A 15,362-nucleotide genomic window follows, 5' to 3' on the forward strand; every position below is an offset into this window, starting at 1 on the left:
TGAAATGAACTCAGAGCGTCAGTTTAGCAGCAGAAGCAGTTACACAGTGATTCGGGAATCCCCAAACACACGCAAGCACACATTGGACAGCAGCTGCATTGCATTACCCAAATGCACACGCACGAGAAGAGCGAGCCGCGTTAACTGACATTGTCTTTGAGGTGCATAGTTACATAACAACCACACGGAGAGCCGTCTTCCAGCCACCATCAGTGCTGTTTAATTGAAAGCAGCTGCCATGCTAACTAAGGGCAGCAGACAGAGTCTATTGAAGAAAAAGGTTATTTTGGAAACCAATGCAGGAGCTCGAAAAAAAAGGACTGCAGCTCTGACACATATGAGGCGCAGGAGAAGAAAAAGAGAGCAGAATAGGGAGAGCGAGGGATGAGTCAGAGAGAAGGGGAAATAGAAAGAGGTAGCTTCGAATACATGCATCCGTTTACATGTGTGTGCTTAGCCGGCTATGTCGGTTTATAGATTGTGAGGGGGTTTTGCGGAGAATCAGTTGGCCAGGCAACCCCGACAGCCGCGGGGTGACTGTGTGTCACTGCACAGTGATATTGAGAGGCAAGAAAAGTGAGAAAAGGTAATGATATGCTCTGAGATGACTGGGTTAGAGGAGGAGGCACAGAGAGATACGAGCCTTTGGCGCAAATAGGGGAGCCGTAATGAACCCCGCGTTTCATATCTCTGAAAAATTGCCCTAAAAGTGACAAACATTGCCTCCAAAATATGTCAAGGTGTGCCACAGTGGATGACTCCATCTCTTCCTCTACAGTTCCAGCTGTCTCTTTAGATGTTCTGCAGTGTACAGCTGTCCCCTTTCCTCTCGCCTTGGCACTTTCTATTTAACCGCCAGCTCCCTCTCACCGTCTCTCCAATGGACTACCTTTTCATTAACATTGCTTCAGTCTTTCAACAACTGTCCTTGTTACTGTTGTTAGGAAGTCTCCTGTATTCATGGCCACCTGAATACCTTGCCCCGGGTGTTCCTAGTGAGCAAGCAGCATTTTACAGCGTAAGCAGCACTGCCAGGCTGCGCAGGGAGATATGGAGATGGAGAGTGTAATCCTGCCCGGAGCAGCTGTGTGGATGCACATTAACAACTCGAACCAAATACATACTGGCATTTTACTGCCAAGCATATCGAAATGTAACAAATAAATGTAGCATGACAGTCATTATTAACGAAAAACTAGTTAGCTCAATTGTTGTTTGAACATAATGATCTAATATTAAATAGTCATTTAGAGTTTGCTAAGAGTGGATGCTCTGGTGATTCTGCAGGCTCTGGTGTTGCCTCTGTAGAGAACTAACTAACTAAGGTCCAGCAAAACACACTTTAACATCATCACGTTCGAGGTTGAATGCTTTAAGTTTGTGTAATGAGGCAAAGACTGTGAATTTAACCTTGTCAATTTCAGTTACACTATACCTAAGGCTGTGCAGACACATGTCCAGTCCCGAATTCTGCCTCTCAGGATCACAATGCCACTAAGTCTTGGAGTACCCTGATGTAGCAGGATGTTCAGATGAATGTAATACATGGAAAGTGGTTTTATTATGGTGTGTTGTGCAGCTGCGAAATAGGTATTTCAGGCGACATTATCCACATAGTTGTTGATGAAAGAAGAGGGGAGAACTTCAGCAATGCTCTCATCCTGGTGAATGTCGCAGAAAAAGACATCTGCACGTTCATACATGAGACTACTGGCATGCACCAGCCGGCATATTTCACATACTGAACATTACACATGTGTTTTTCAGGCCACATTTATATATGACCCTGAGGTCAAGAGGCTTAGGATTATTTATTGTAACGATAATGATAGTGTTTGTCGTGTGGAGAGGATTTATTTAAAACAAAGCGGTAAGATTTACCATGATGGTTCGACGTTTATCAGTAACTGTAAGAGCCAACTAAATTAGTCTCGGCCTTGTGTTTTTCCATTTGTTGCCCTTTGGGTCAGGATCATGCCCTCAGATTACTCATCTACTCCTAGATTTGTAAGCCTTTTCTCATGAAAGCACTCTGTTGCTCTTCAGCATGAAAAGCTGCTTAATCTGTGTCTGGACACACCCGGGGATCAAAAGGCATGATACAGCTTCTTACAGAGGTCCTTCCGGTGCAACTACATGGGCATGCATGGTCAAATGACATATGAAGCAAACGGGAAAGGCACTCAATTGCTTTGTCCTTTGAAATGGAACACAGTGAAGAATATGTATTTCTACAAAGAAGAGTTATGCACTGTTACTATGAAGCTAAAACAGGGTACAGAACATCCAATAAATAGTGACTGAATAGACTAGATGTTACATTTTCTGCCTTGTTTCAGTTGTCATACACAAGCAGACAACGCACTTGAGGTAGCAGATCCTACATGTGATGACAAGGAGAAGAGTGGGAATAATACTAAACAATACTTGAGTCCTAACCCCTTTATCGACTCCAAAATCTCATCAACAGTGTTGTGCAGCTATGACAGATAAACACCAACAAACAAACATTGTGGACTCTTTGAATATTGCCAGCTGGTCTCCGTTTGGATTTGATACATTTAATGTTCTACATCAAGACTTTAGGACTTGCCATCAAATTGTAAAAGTCAAATGTTTGATGGCCTCAGAGGAACTGGAAAGCAAGTGAATACATCTTTAAATCCTCAAATTAAAAGTGTATTAGTGCCAACTGTTTGTCATCATTCCAACATATTGCAGGCTGAGGCATTTATGCTTTTGTTTTGGGCAAACAACTATCGGTGTTCCAGGTTTCACTATGAAATAGGCCAACAGGCATAAGGCCCAGAAAGAAAGATAATATAAAAGAGTTGTGTTAAAAATGTCATTCTTGCTTTGAATTCAGCTGTATACAGTATAGGGAGATAAGAATAGACTTAAATTAAGTATTGGATGCAGTATGCACGCAGTAGGACACCAACAAGTACATAAAACAGATATTTAGACCAGCACAAAAGATCGATCCCATTTTCGCTGAATTAGCAACAGCTGCACTCTGTTGTGTTGTTGATTTCCTGATGATGATTTGTACGTGTTAATTAAACTTACCGAAAGATAAGTAAACCTGTAGTTGTGTTACAATCTTTAATGGTGTATACAGATAAATACTATACATGAAATCCAACATTATAACGTTATGTGCATTCATGTGTACATACATTATATTCATGTATTGACTATGCAAGATCACTCACATCCTTTACAATACACATACAAAAACACACACACACGCACACTCTCTCTCTAACTTGCTGCAAGGTCAATGAAAGATAGAAAGAAAGAAAAAAAAGAGACTGCGGTGGCCCTCTCCTTGCTCCAGATGAGCCTGTAGAACTCATGAGGGAGTTATTGGTCTAATTAAATTCAACACATGCAGGCTAAGTGTGCTAGAAGGGGACTTAAGACAGAAATAGAAGGAGAGGGAAGAGCAGAGAAAAAAGTGTATGTGTAACAAAAGTCTTTAGTCTAGCCTTTGTGCCCTTAACATCAAGATAGGAAACATGATAACACTGTTAGCATATGTTGCAGCACACCAGGTTCAACTGAACATGTGCTGTCTTTAGCACTGAGGAAAACAACACATCCAAAATAGTAAATTATCAGGAAAACCAAGAGCACCTGCTAGAAATGCCTGTTTCTTAACTGCCATTTTACAGCTCTGCATTGTATTTGTAGTCCTGAGTGGGGCCCAGTGTACCACACCTATGTTATCACAGCAGTACCAGATTGGCTTTAAAATGTCATGTTGCACATCCTCCGAGTGTGAGCTGGTGATGACGTGCAAGCAGCTCAGGGTTTTGTCTAAACTGGGTAACAGGGGCGCTGCGCCCTCTTACTTTCGGCGTGTGTCCTTAAACCAAAGTGCAGATTTTTTAGTACAATTTTAAAGTGATACCAGAAAACAATATTTCAGTTCGTCATAAATTGTATATTTACTCCAAAAATATGGAAATCATGTCGAATATAGCGTCAGACGGCATAGCCAGCTTTGTTTTTACGGAGCTCCGAATAAATAGGGGATCGGCTTACACTTAAACTGTGATTTCTGAATTAGATTGTTTCTTTTACTGTCCTTTTTATCTATAGAGGAAGTTAAGAAACCGTAACTCTGTATTTATTCGTTGTTTGAGAAACTATGTATGACTCGAAAAAGTGGACGGGACATAATTTTGTCCAGAAGTGCATCGGGGTCCTCTTACTCTGTTTTTCTAGAAAACCCCTGAAGCTGATAGAAGTTGTTTTGCATTAACTGCCCAGCTATTGCTCCCTGCTCTGTATTTAATCATTTGATTTCCTCATTTGAAAACAAGAGAAGCAGAACTTTTGAACAAAGGAATACATTTACCATGACATGTTTTTAAGTTTATGTGACAATGTGCCAAATCAAATATATGCAAATTACTGTGTGTTAATCAAATCCTCTGTCACCAGGACACACTTTCTTAAAAACACACTCGAGCATTCGCCAGGCAACACACCAAGAACACAATGATTGACAGGTTGGATGCTGCCTTAATCAAGTTACTTTTTATGAGGCATTCTACAATAAATCTACTTTTAAGACTGTAAATAAAATGTTGAAAAGCAAGCGAGAAGATAAATAAAAATAAATCCACCAAAGCAGAAACTAAACATTTAGATGACAAAATGTATAGTTTAGTAAATTATTATTCAAACTAAACATTTCCGATCGCACTTAAAAGCTTTATAATCTGTACTGCATTAACCCCTTAGACTATTTAGGAGAAATAATTGAATTCTAACTATCCTCAAATAGCATGACATCCTCCCTGTTGCTACCTTTACCCCCCCCCCCCCTTTTCTTTTCTCCCCTCGGTTTTCTTTTCAAACTAACAATATCAAAAATGAGCAATGTTTATTGTGTTTAAAGCATTATAATGTATTTGTCCCTAGCTCAAGTATATGACATTTTGTGAAAAAGCTCCTGTCAAGTCAGTGTGTTTGTCACTACGCTACACAGAGATGATGATGACACAGCAGAATCTAAGGCACTGCGGCGCTCTTGTCCAGATGAGATATGACAGAGCAGAGCGAGGTATGGATTTTGTCTGTAGGCTGTTTGGTTTTTCTTGTACACATTTGTTTCTCTCTTTAACAATTGACACATTTTAAGTATCGTGATGAAATTCAGTAGTAAGAAATACTATAAATATATACATACATTTTTGTATCCATGCCTTTCCATGGAAAAGGGAACCTTGGTATTTAAAAACTATATCATCTACTCTTGAGTTTAAAGGAGTGATATATGTCACTGACTGCTTGCTGTGTTACTACTATGGTCAGCTACAATGTGATTGTCTTTCAATAGAATAATATAGTGATAAAATATCACATTGAAGGTTTGTGATTAACCCAATAAAGTAATGTAAGTTGATTATAACAATCAAATATTGAAATCTGATGAGACATTATCAAAAACTATCTGTATTAGTTTACAATGCTTTATATATACAGCTTTTTTTTCTCTATGATGCGATAATACTCAGGAGTGTTAATCACCCAGCCCTAGCTACTGCTATCCTATAATGGTCTCAGATGTGTAGATACATCTACAGAGAGACAGCTGGTTTAAACCTTTCTTCATGAACGTCTCTCCTGTATGTGTTGTGTGTCCAACGGGACGTAAAGAGAAAGACTGAGAGGAGGAGTGAAGGCGAAAGGGACAGAAAGGGGACTGACTACTCCTGAGCTGCCTGGCTGTCTTGGTGCAGTGGAGTTGTTGGTGGAGGTCACACACTCATCCCAGGACCAATAGAGGCGAAATCCATTTCCTATGACAGCTTGTCAAACAGTGGGCTTGACTGACTAGCTGACTGAAAAATACATAAATGACTGAACGACTTGATAGCTGCGTAAATGGCTGACTGGTTGTTTGACTGACTGCCCGGCTGTACTGACATTCCTCTGAATATATTCTTTTGTGGCGCTCCTTGTGACTAACTAGCTGTCTACTGAACTGACAAGTCAGCCAACCAGACAACCTGCCGGTGACCCTGTCTGTCAGTCGGTGTGATGATCAGTCAGTTGTTTGGACAAGCAAGAAAACATTCAACTAAACATCCAGAGAATGACCACCCACAGCGATCTGCCCCGGAGCCAGACATCCAGAAACACAGACAGCCAACAGATCAAGGAGGAGAGGTGATAATGTTCCCCATTAATTCAGTCACCATGCCAAATAGTCAGTTAGCTAATGCAGTGAAGACAGCTAGCCAGCAAGCACACATGATCAGTTACGGCAGCAAAGCCTGCTGCTATGACAGAACCAGTCAGTAAGTGTGACAGAGAAGAGAGACTGCAGACTGCATGCAGCCAACAGATGGCCGACGGAGTGAGGAGGTGTGTAATAAAATATCTTCATCAAAAGGAAACAAGGCAAGAGGATGACAGAGAATGAACCGGCGCAGCATGCATGATATACAGCATGCATATATATAGGTTTGGCATAACTCTGCTTATTTAATATGGAAAATATAGAGGAATACAGATCAAACAGACCTCTACACATGAATTAGTTCTGCAGGAGAAATATTTTGTCCTCCTTGTCACTCCTCTCCCTCTCTTACACATCACCTGTAAATACCTTGCCTTCTGATGCAGGGCTTCAGTATTATCCATGTTCTGCACACCCACACATGCAAAAACATGTATGGATAATATTCACACATCTACCAACATGCAGGTGATGGAAGGAAAATCAAAGCAACACAAAAATGCAGATAAGATGTTCATTCACTCACATTTTCAGACAACAATGAACGATGTATACTTACATGGCAGCAAGCTCATCACCACCCTCAGCGTGAAGTGAAAATCCTCCCACCTAAGACTGATATTGCAATGGCACAATGAGCAGTGGACAAACCACCACAGCTGTGTGCAGTATGTGTGTGTGTATGTGTGTGAGTCAGTGTAGGTGAGCGCGTGTGTGTGGAGACTCGCTAAGCTGCACACTCACTGCTACTGCCTCAGCTGGGGCTGTCTCAATGCACAGCCTGTACCATGTCGGCAGGCAGCAGGGGTGTGTGTGTGTGTGTGTGTGTGTGTGTGTGTGTGTGTGTGTTGTGCTGTACAGCAGGGAGGCTGTTCTTCACTTCACAGAGAATTTCCCTGATAGGATGGAGGGATTGAGATGTATAGTTGGAGATTAATTATTAGAAGGACAAAGATGGAAGGCTAGACGAAGAAAATGAAGTAGTGAATCTATTGGACAAATATTTTCCACATCTCCTTTTTTCTCTGTGGCTGTCTCTTAGCCCCCTCTGTGACAATTTGCTCTGAGAAGCCAAGCAGTAGGTCCACTGTAGACATGCAGGCAACCTCATTTCAGAAATTACCGGAGAGAAAAGAGAGACAAAGGGGAAATAGAAAGACTATATATATGATGTAGAAGAGGACCCAATAGAGCAAAACAAGGTGAAAGAAACAACAGTGTAGGTAGGAAGGGCAGCAACAAGAGTGACAGATGTTGAGGTGAAGATGGAGCAAGTGCATGAGAGTAAAAAGCTGAAATTCAAAAGAGGGAAGAGGAGGGGAAGGTAACTTTCAAGGACATGGAAGCGTTACCAGGCTCATTCTTCTCTTCTGCGGATCGGGATACCCCTTCAACACATGCATCCAGCTCACCACAGCGGACATGATGGCTGCAGGATATAATGCTTCCGTGTGACTGTGCATGTGTGTCTGGCTTACCCCCCCACACACACACACACACACAGACACACATACACACACAATCGTAACATCACACCTGCTGCCTGAGCCAGTCATCTGGCTATCCAGCAAGCCAGGCTCAACAGGAGAGGATAACGGCTTTGTGTCATGTTGCCGTCACGTCACTATACTACATCTCATCCTGTCACAGCTTGCAATGTAGGGGGGGAGCAAGAGCAGTACAGTGAAAAAATGCTCTCCCCCCCTCCTCTCCCTCTTAGTTGTTTCCTGTTTTTCTCTGTTGTGCTATTTTTTCTGTCTTTCTCTCACTGTGTGTCTCACAGGTGTATCATGTAAATATCAGATGTTAGACAGCACCAGCATCACTAACAGCACCCCCCCCCCCCCCCCCCAACACTAGCTTATTTCCAAGAGGAATGAAAACAGGCTAAAGAGAGCTTAGCTTTGCACATTCAGGCAGGGCTGGGACGTGCTGACAGACCTGCAGTATTGTACAGGCTATACAGAGGTATTGAGAAGGAACACATCCTCTCTATCCGTCAAGTTTTGAGGCGCAAAATGAAGCGTTCAGCATAAAGTTTGCAACAAAGAGAAGTGAGGGGCTATGGGAATGCTTGCTCAATAAGGTACTGCAAACATCCCATTCTGGCTGGGATTATTTTGGGGACAGAATGCTTTGCACTAAGCTTGAAACAAACTCAAACCTCAAGCAGTTTTCTATCATTTGTAATTGAAAGATTGCTGTTGATTGTTGGATGCTTGCAATGTGGTGTTTATGTTTTGTAATTGTATGTAAACTTGTTTAATCACGGTCATTTTTGATCTGATGAGATGAAAATTCATTTCAAGAAAGTAAAAAAGGAGATTAATCATCAAATCAACACCTTGAATCCAGCATTACCAGTCCCTGCAGGCGGCCGAGCAGGAGAATACAGGTGATATAGTATAGCATAGACGTACAGGTGTGTGTAGGTGATATTAGTTCATATGGTGGGGTATGGACCATAAAAGATTTAAAGAACAACTGTTGAGACCATTTATCTTTGATGGGGCAGGGAGAGAAAGAGAGGGAGAAAAGGAGAGAGAGAGATGGGGATCAGAAACAGGCCCTGCATATCAATGCAGCACGTCTGAGAGAATTCAGGGCTGCAGTGCACCAAAACCTGGGAGAAAGATCATGAGAGGACAACTCCATGACAGGGAGCCAGGGGTACCTGTCCTGCACCGCCAGGACCACCCAGCCCAATATCAGCGTGCAACACCCACACGCATCATATCAAAGCATGACATTCCCCTCGTGGAGCTCCTATTTGAGGTCAAATGTAAAATTGTTCTTGGATTTTTTTGTAGATAAATATAACTGAGGGAGATACTGCTGCACAGCCTTCCTACTAAAAAGTACAATTTGCTAAGTTTTCTCATTGTTTTTAGATATCTCAATAATGTGTTTGCAGCTAGGTCATTCCAATAGATGCTTTGCAATAAACACAACACACACACACACACACACACACACACACACACACACACACACACACACACACACACACACACACACACACACACACACACACACACACACACACACACACACACACAGCTTAAAAGAGTGTGGCTTCCTTCTTAATTAACTGACAGTCATTTAAGGAGCTTATTCAACACATTAGTGTTCCTCATCCTCTTTGTGCTTCTCTTTTTAAATGGCTTCTTCCCCTCTTCCTATAAAAGCTCTGTTTCCTTCCTGAAGGGATCTGTTAACCCATTAAGTGCCATGTTTACTCCGGGTCAATCCGGCATCTCATTGCTGGTTACTAGCCACCAGCCAATAACCATTAGACTTATTAATTGCAGAAGCCTTAGACCATCTCCTGAGTGCTGCAGTAAAATAAAAGCAAGCATGTGGTTAATGAGATGACTCCCAAAGGTCTCTAACCTTTCTCTATGAGAGGTCACCATCTCACATACACACACACACACACACACACACAACACACACACACACACACACACACACACACACACACACACACACACACACACACACACACACACACACACACACACACCTTCTTATCTAATATATTACTGGCATGCATGCAAGCCTGTACTTTCTTGAAGCAATTATCTCTGACAGTTATGAAGAGTGAACTCACGCCCATTGCCAATTTGACAACTGTGTGCCAAGAGTCTGGAGCCTTGTTTCATAAATTAAAACTAATCAATGGTGACCCGTGCATCTTGGATCTTGCAGAACAAATAATCTGTAATAAAAAAATTAAAAACACAACAATGTTGAAGACAATTGAAATATCCTGGTTTAAATCCGATTTTCGAATACAATGCAATACAGCTTTATTTATAAAGCACTTTACAACCTCCAAACCAAAGTGATGTACAGTCAAATAAACAAACAAACATACAAACATCCCACAGCTCAGCTCACACACCATAAAATAACTAAAGGGAAAACCAATAGACAATTTAAAAGCAACAATCCACAAGAAGTCAAAACACTAAGGAGAAGAGGTGGGTTTTAAGAGGCACTGTGGGATACTAGTTGCACTTTGAACATCTTATGTTGGTTTTAGGACCCAAGAAAGGAGGTGATAGTACCTGAAGTACTCCTTTAGAAATGATGGTAGCACGCAATTTATCCTGGTTTCATCCAGGATCTAAATATTTTGTATTGGACAGAACATATTTGCTGACAGATGGTGAGAAAACGAGACAAAACTTCTCACTGATCAAAGACCAGGGAAATGAATCACCTATACAGTACAAATAAGATCAAACTCAAAACAGGGACAAGGTGAGATAACAGTACGCATATCAGACCAGACATGCCCTTTCTGATTTATTTCTGAGAACTTTAACTGATAGTATACACCAAAATGTTTGTAATTCTCTTCATGTAAAATGAGAGATGATATGCATTCCTCCCTCAAACCATAAAACTAATAAATACTATCTTCATCCCCAAGAAACTCCCCTGACTAAAAATCAGGATGCAAGCTACGTATTCTGCGTATGATTTACTGCACCTTCAATATGTAAATCACAAATCCAATCTGTTTTTCTTTGCTGTTGTTCTCCCACCTGCAAATTGTGTTCCACAACCAGCTCCTCTCATACCGTACTTTAGTGAGGCACAATGATCATTACTATTGTTGATGTCATCAACATGTGTTATACTGATTAATCAATTAGTTGCTCGTATAATTATACAAAAAATGTTCATAACCCAAAGATATTTTGTTTACCATTATACAACAAACACGTCTGCATATTTGAGAAGGTGGAAGTGCAGAAAAAGGATGTAAACAATCAATTAATTACCCAAAAAAAATGAGCAATTATTGTGACTAATTATTTCAACACTACTCCAGATGCTGATTTTGCATTAGCATATATAATACAATATATCTAGTAAATATTCATAGTATCATCCCACACAAATCTATGGAAGTCTCCTCCATCTTATCATTGTTTAAAACAAGAAAAAGAGAACAGTGCAAAACTAAATCTGCTTATTGAATATGTGGGTGATCATACCGTGACTCCAGCATGGCGGGTAATGCATTACTAGGAGAGCCTCATCATCCCATCCCATGCTTTCCTCTCGAATACCATCTACCCTGCTGTGTCCCTTCCCCTTCTCGCAGTCCTTGTTCCAAGAGTGATGGAGAGCTTCATCTAGCTCCCCAAGGCCAGTCCTAAGCCGTACGACTAATGGAAACACACACACACACAAATCGGATCTCAGACACCTACATCCACACAAACACTCCCACACATAGAGCCGGCACGCAGGGAGAAAATTGTCCGACAGTTGAGGTGAACGCCGTCAAATTCTCTTCAGCTAAAATTACCACGTACCAAACTCAGAGGCAAGGGAAGGCAGAGGACAAGAGGGCATTACACAATGACGAGTACAAAAAGCTGCAGAAAACATTCACTTCATCCCAGTTCACCGGTTCTGTAAAATATAGAGTTTTGATAGAAAGATGGAGTTAGAATATGACTGTTCATCATGTCTGCCACTCTTGTTCACCATGTTTCTTGCTGTGCTTTACTGTGTATTCATTTCTTCAAACAGGTTTAAACAGCAGCTCAAATGCCTTGTATTGACTCGAATAATTAAGCTTAACAATACATAGTTTGTTTACATGTGTGTTAATAACACAACTGGTTTGGACAAAACCGATCAGTATTGATAAAGTAAAATGTATTCACAGTAGTCTTGTTAATGACAGTGACAGTATCTGCCATTAGTATTCAGATTCAGAGGCGCGAAGTAACTACATTTACTCAAGTACTGTACTTCAGTAAAATTGTTAGATACTTGTACTTTACTTGAGTATTTCCATTTATGCTATTTTGTACTTCTACTCCACTGCAATTCAGAGGTCAATGGTGTACTTTTATAGCCTGGTCCTACCAGAGTCTCGTACTACATTTCATTTGTACAGAGAGTCTGGCCACTCCCCATTGACAAGTGTTTTTTACTTGAAGGCGGGTACTCTGTTGAAGTTTAAAAATATTGGATCTGCCCAGTGCCACTTTGGATCTGCCATAAGCAATCGCTAACATTTGGTTGTGACGTATGTCATGCGTGGCAGCGTTGCCACAACCGACCGAATTGCTGAACTACAACTCAAACTCGCACACGACGTCATCGTTCTCAGCCACTCCCTCTGTTCGCTGATTGGACAGGTAAAGATTGGCCGGAGAACACCCGCGAATATACCGAAAACCTAGACAGAGTACTGAAGGGAAATGAAAATTGAGCGGAAGTACGTAGGAGGGCGGAGCCAGGCTAGTACTTTTACTCCACTACATTTATTTAATACCTTTAGTTACTTTGCAGATTCGGATTAATGATGTGAAATTTAATCAACAAATAAATCAGACTTTAGTTCACCTGGAGTAAATTCACCAGCTACCCTGCAGTATACAAAGTCATTTAAACTAGCTGCACCTTTACCAGCTCTGATAACAATTTAATGATCAATAATGATAAAATATATATCATATATTATTCCAAAATAGACCAATTTGCATAATGACTACTTTTACTTTTGATACTTAAAGTATATTTTGATGCTAATACTTTTGTACTTTTACTTGAGTAACATTTTGAATGCAGGACTTCACTTGTTACAGAGTACTACACTGTGGTACTTCTAGTTTCACTCAAGTACAAGATACCTACTTCTCCCACCTCTGTTCAGAATGCTCCGGAGTCCTGGTCCACTATTAGTATGAGGTCAGTGAATGTACTTTCAATACAACGTTTCAAATGTTTGTTCGGGCCTTTCCAGTAGATAGGATCGAGCAGCATGAAGGGATGGATTTCTGATATCGTCGGGCAGCCATAATTCAGCCATCCACATGCTAATTTAATGCTGTATAAATGCAATAATCCTTACCCTGCTGAATTTAGTGAGAGCACCTCATATTATTTCCTGGTTAAATGTGAATAAAAAGTTCCCAGGCTGAATGGCAGTGCAGAAACTGCAGAGAGGCTGGTGGCTCAGCAGTTGTGAGGGTGGCGGAATATTAATGAATGATCACATGGTCTGTTTCTAACATCCAAACACAAGTGCAAACATAGGGGTTTTAGAAAGTTGTAAAGAGTCTGGTGAGAGGTAATTGTTTGTGTGGGTGGAGGATGACGACTCTGGTGAGACATGCAACACAGCTTATTTTCTTACTATTTCAAAACTTACTTAAAAGCAGAGTTAAGGCTTTATATGAAAGGTGTGAACCAATTAGTTAGTTCTGTATGTACACCTGGCATGTACTTCACATGTATATTTCTCTTTTATTTTTCATCCCTAATGCAAATACACATAATAAAAGTGTTTTGAATAGTCACAAGGTAATTCAATTATAATAATAACAATAATAGATCTGCAAGACTTCTATTGTATTTTTCCAAACCATCCCTTCACACACAGTAGCTTTGGATGGAAGTCCAATTACAATCCCCCAAATCCTGCATGGAAAACCCATCACCTTGCTGATGGGGGTCTTTGTTCCTGATTGGCTGACCCCTGGGAGCAGAGCTAATTCTTTAAAAAAAAAACACACACATTGTTGTACTGATAATCTAACAAAGCTGCCTGCTTGTACAATCTGTTCAGCTGGGAGTGCATTCAGTGAGGTACAGATGAGAAAAGCCTGGTGTCCAAAGCCATTAATCTCCCCAAGCTTCCTCGTTTTTTTCCCTTTTCATTTATCTCTTTTCCTTTTTTACCCCACATACACTCCATGCTAAATAGCCATATATTCAGTTATTTTTTCCCGGATTCCAGGGGAAATTAATGCGTTGTTGGGGTGAGGTGTAAAGATTAAGCCGTGGCAGAGGATTAATCGGTCTTGCATGTCTGAAAACTGGACAATTCCTCATGGTTTACAGAAAGACTGGAACACGCAATTGAACGGATACAGACCATTGTAATGGAATAGTTCATTCTCAGTTGAATACAATACTCTTCCAAATTATATACTTTTTAACTACCCTTTTGTTGCAATACATTGTTTTCTTTATAAGGAGTTATTGCATCCTTTTCTTGTTGAAACACATTGTCTGATTAGGATTTGTCTCCAAGAGCAGTGGACACCTAACACAATATGATCAGTCAATATTACTTTAAAGGGCTGTCAGTTTTGCCGGAGGTGAGGAATATCCATAAAGCAAATATGAGTCGGTAGAGTCTAAGAAGTCACTTCATCAGAGGCAAGATAAACCCCAAGCTAAGTCAATTCAAGCAAACACAAGGGAATTCTAAAACATATGCTTACTGTGAAAAATGTGAAACTACCCACAATGCACTGCTGGTAAAATTGTTTAGCGTGAGATTTACAGCATCCTTTCGGCTATAATCGCACATCCCTACAAATGAACTGAGATTTCCACACACTTACTTTAAGCTATTCTTAGCCAATACAAAGCACAGTTTTAAGGGTAGGATAATGGCACTACTCGTAGCTTTTTACTGTTCTTTAGGAAGTTTGCAGCGTAATGTTGATTTAACATTTCAAAGTTGGATAGTTGTGATAAATGTTTGGGTATATATATATTAATAATTTCAGATCAATTCCAGTTTAATGTTAATAATACATTTTAGTATGATTTGGTGGCATTAATATGTGCATTTGACACAGATACAGGAGCAGTTGCTTAAGGGCCTCAAATATAGCCATTAGGGTCAAAATACGAGTTATGGATGGGTTATTTGTTACAGACATTCATGGGACCCTCATGAAACATGGTGATGGTTCAGGTCAAAGTTTTCATTAGTCCTATATTTTAATTTATTAAGAAATACTTAATAAATTAAACCAATCAGCAATGCTAAAACTAATTAGGTGCACATGGTCAACATTATAGCTACAGGTTAACATTGTCATTCTGAGTCTCCATAGACCTAAACTTGAGTCCAATTGTTTGATTCAACTACTTTAGACTTCACTTTGTCAACTGTAAAAATAGACAGCCGTATCTGAGTTTATAACCCAGTCAATGTTAGATCGTCAATGCATTTCAGTCAGATGTCTTTATTTACAAGACACCAGTTTGTTTAAATAGGGAAGAGCATGTTTAATTAATCTCTAGAGTGTCCAAATGATACTCAGTG

The 15,362-nt window shown here is 40.4% G+C and overlaps 1 protein-coding gene across 10 annotated transcripts in view; it reads right to left on the reverse strand.

Annotated features, from left to right (window-relative positions):
- Positions 1–15,362, reverse strand: part of atp2b2 (ATPase plasma membrane Ca2+ transporting 2) — a 97,618-nt gene that overhangs the window by 66,058 nt on the left and 16,198 nt on the right. For 5 of the 10 annotated variants that reach the window (XM_063911402.1, XM_063911404.1, XM_063911403.1 and 2 more), the window contains exon 1: positions 6,819–6,982. The exons of 1 other annotated variant lie outside the window; for it this stretch is intronic. The gene's annotated coding sequence lies outside the window, so the exon portion shown is untranslated. Of the gene's footprint in view, positions 1–6,818; positions 6,984–15,362 lie in introns of those variants that run through there. 4 more of the 10 variants (XM_063911405.1, XM_063911406.1, XM_063911407.1 and 1 more) reach the window with 3 other exon arrangements.

Source organism: Eleginops maclovinus, chromosome 20, assembly GCF_036324505.1.
Source record: "Eleginops maclovinus isolate JMC-PN-2008 ecotype Puerto Natales chromosome 20, JC_Emac_rtc_rv5, whole genome shotgun sequence".
NCBI lineage: Eukaryota > Metazoa > Chordata > Actinopteri > Perciformes > Eleginopidae > Eleginops > Eleginops maclovinus.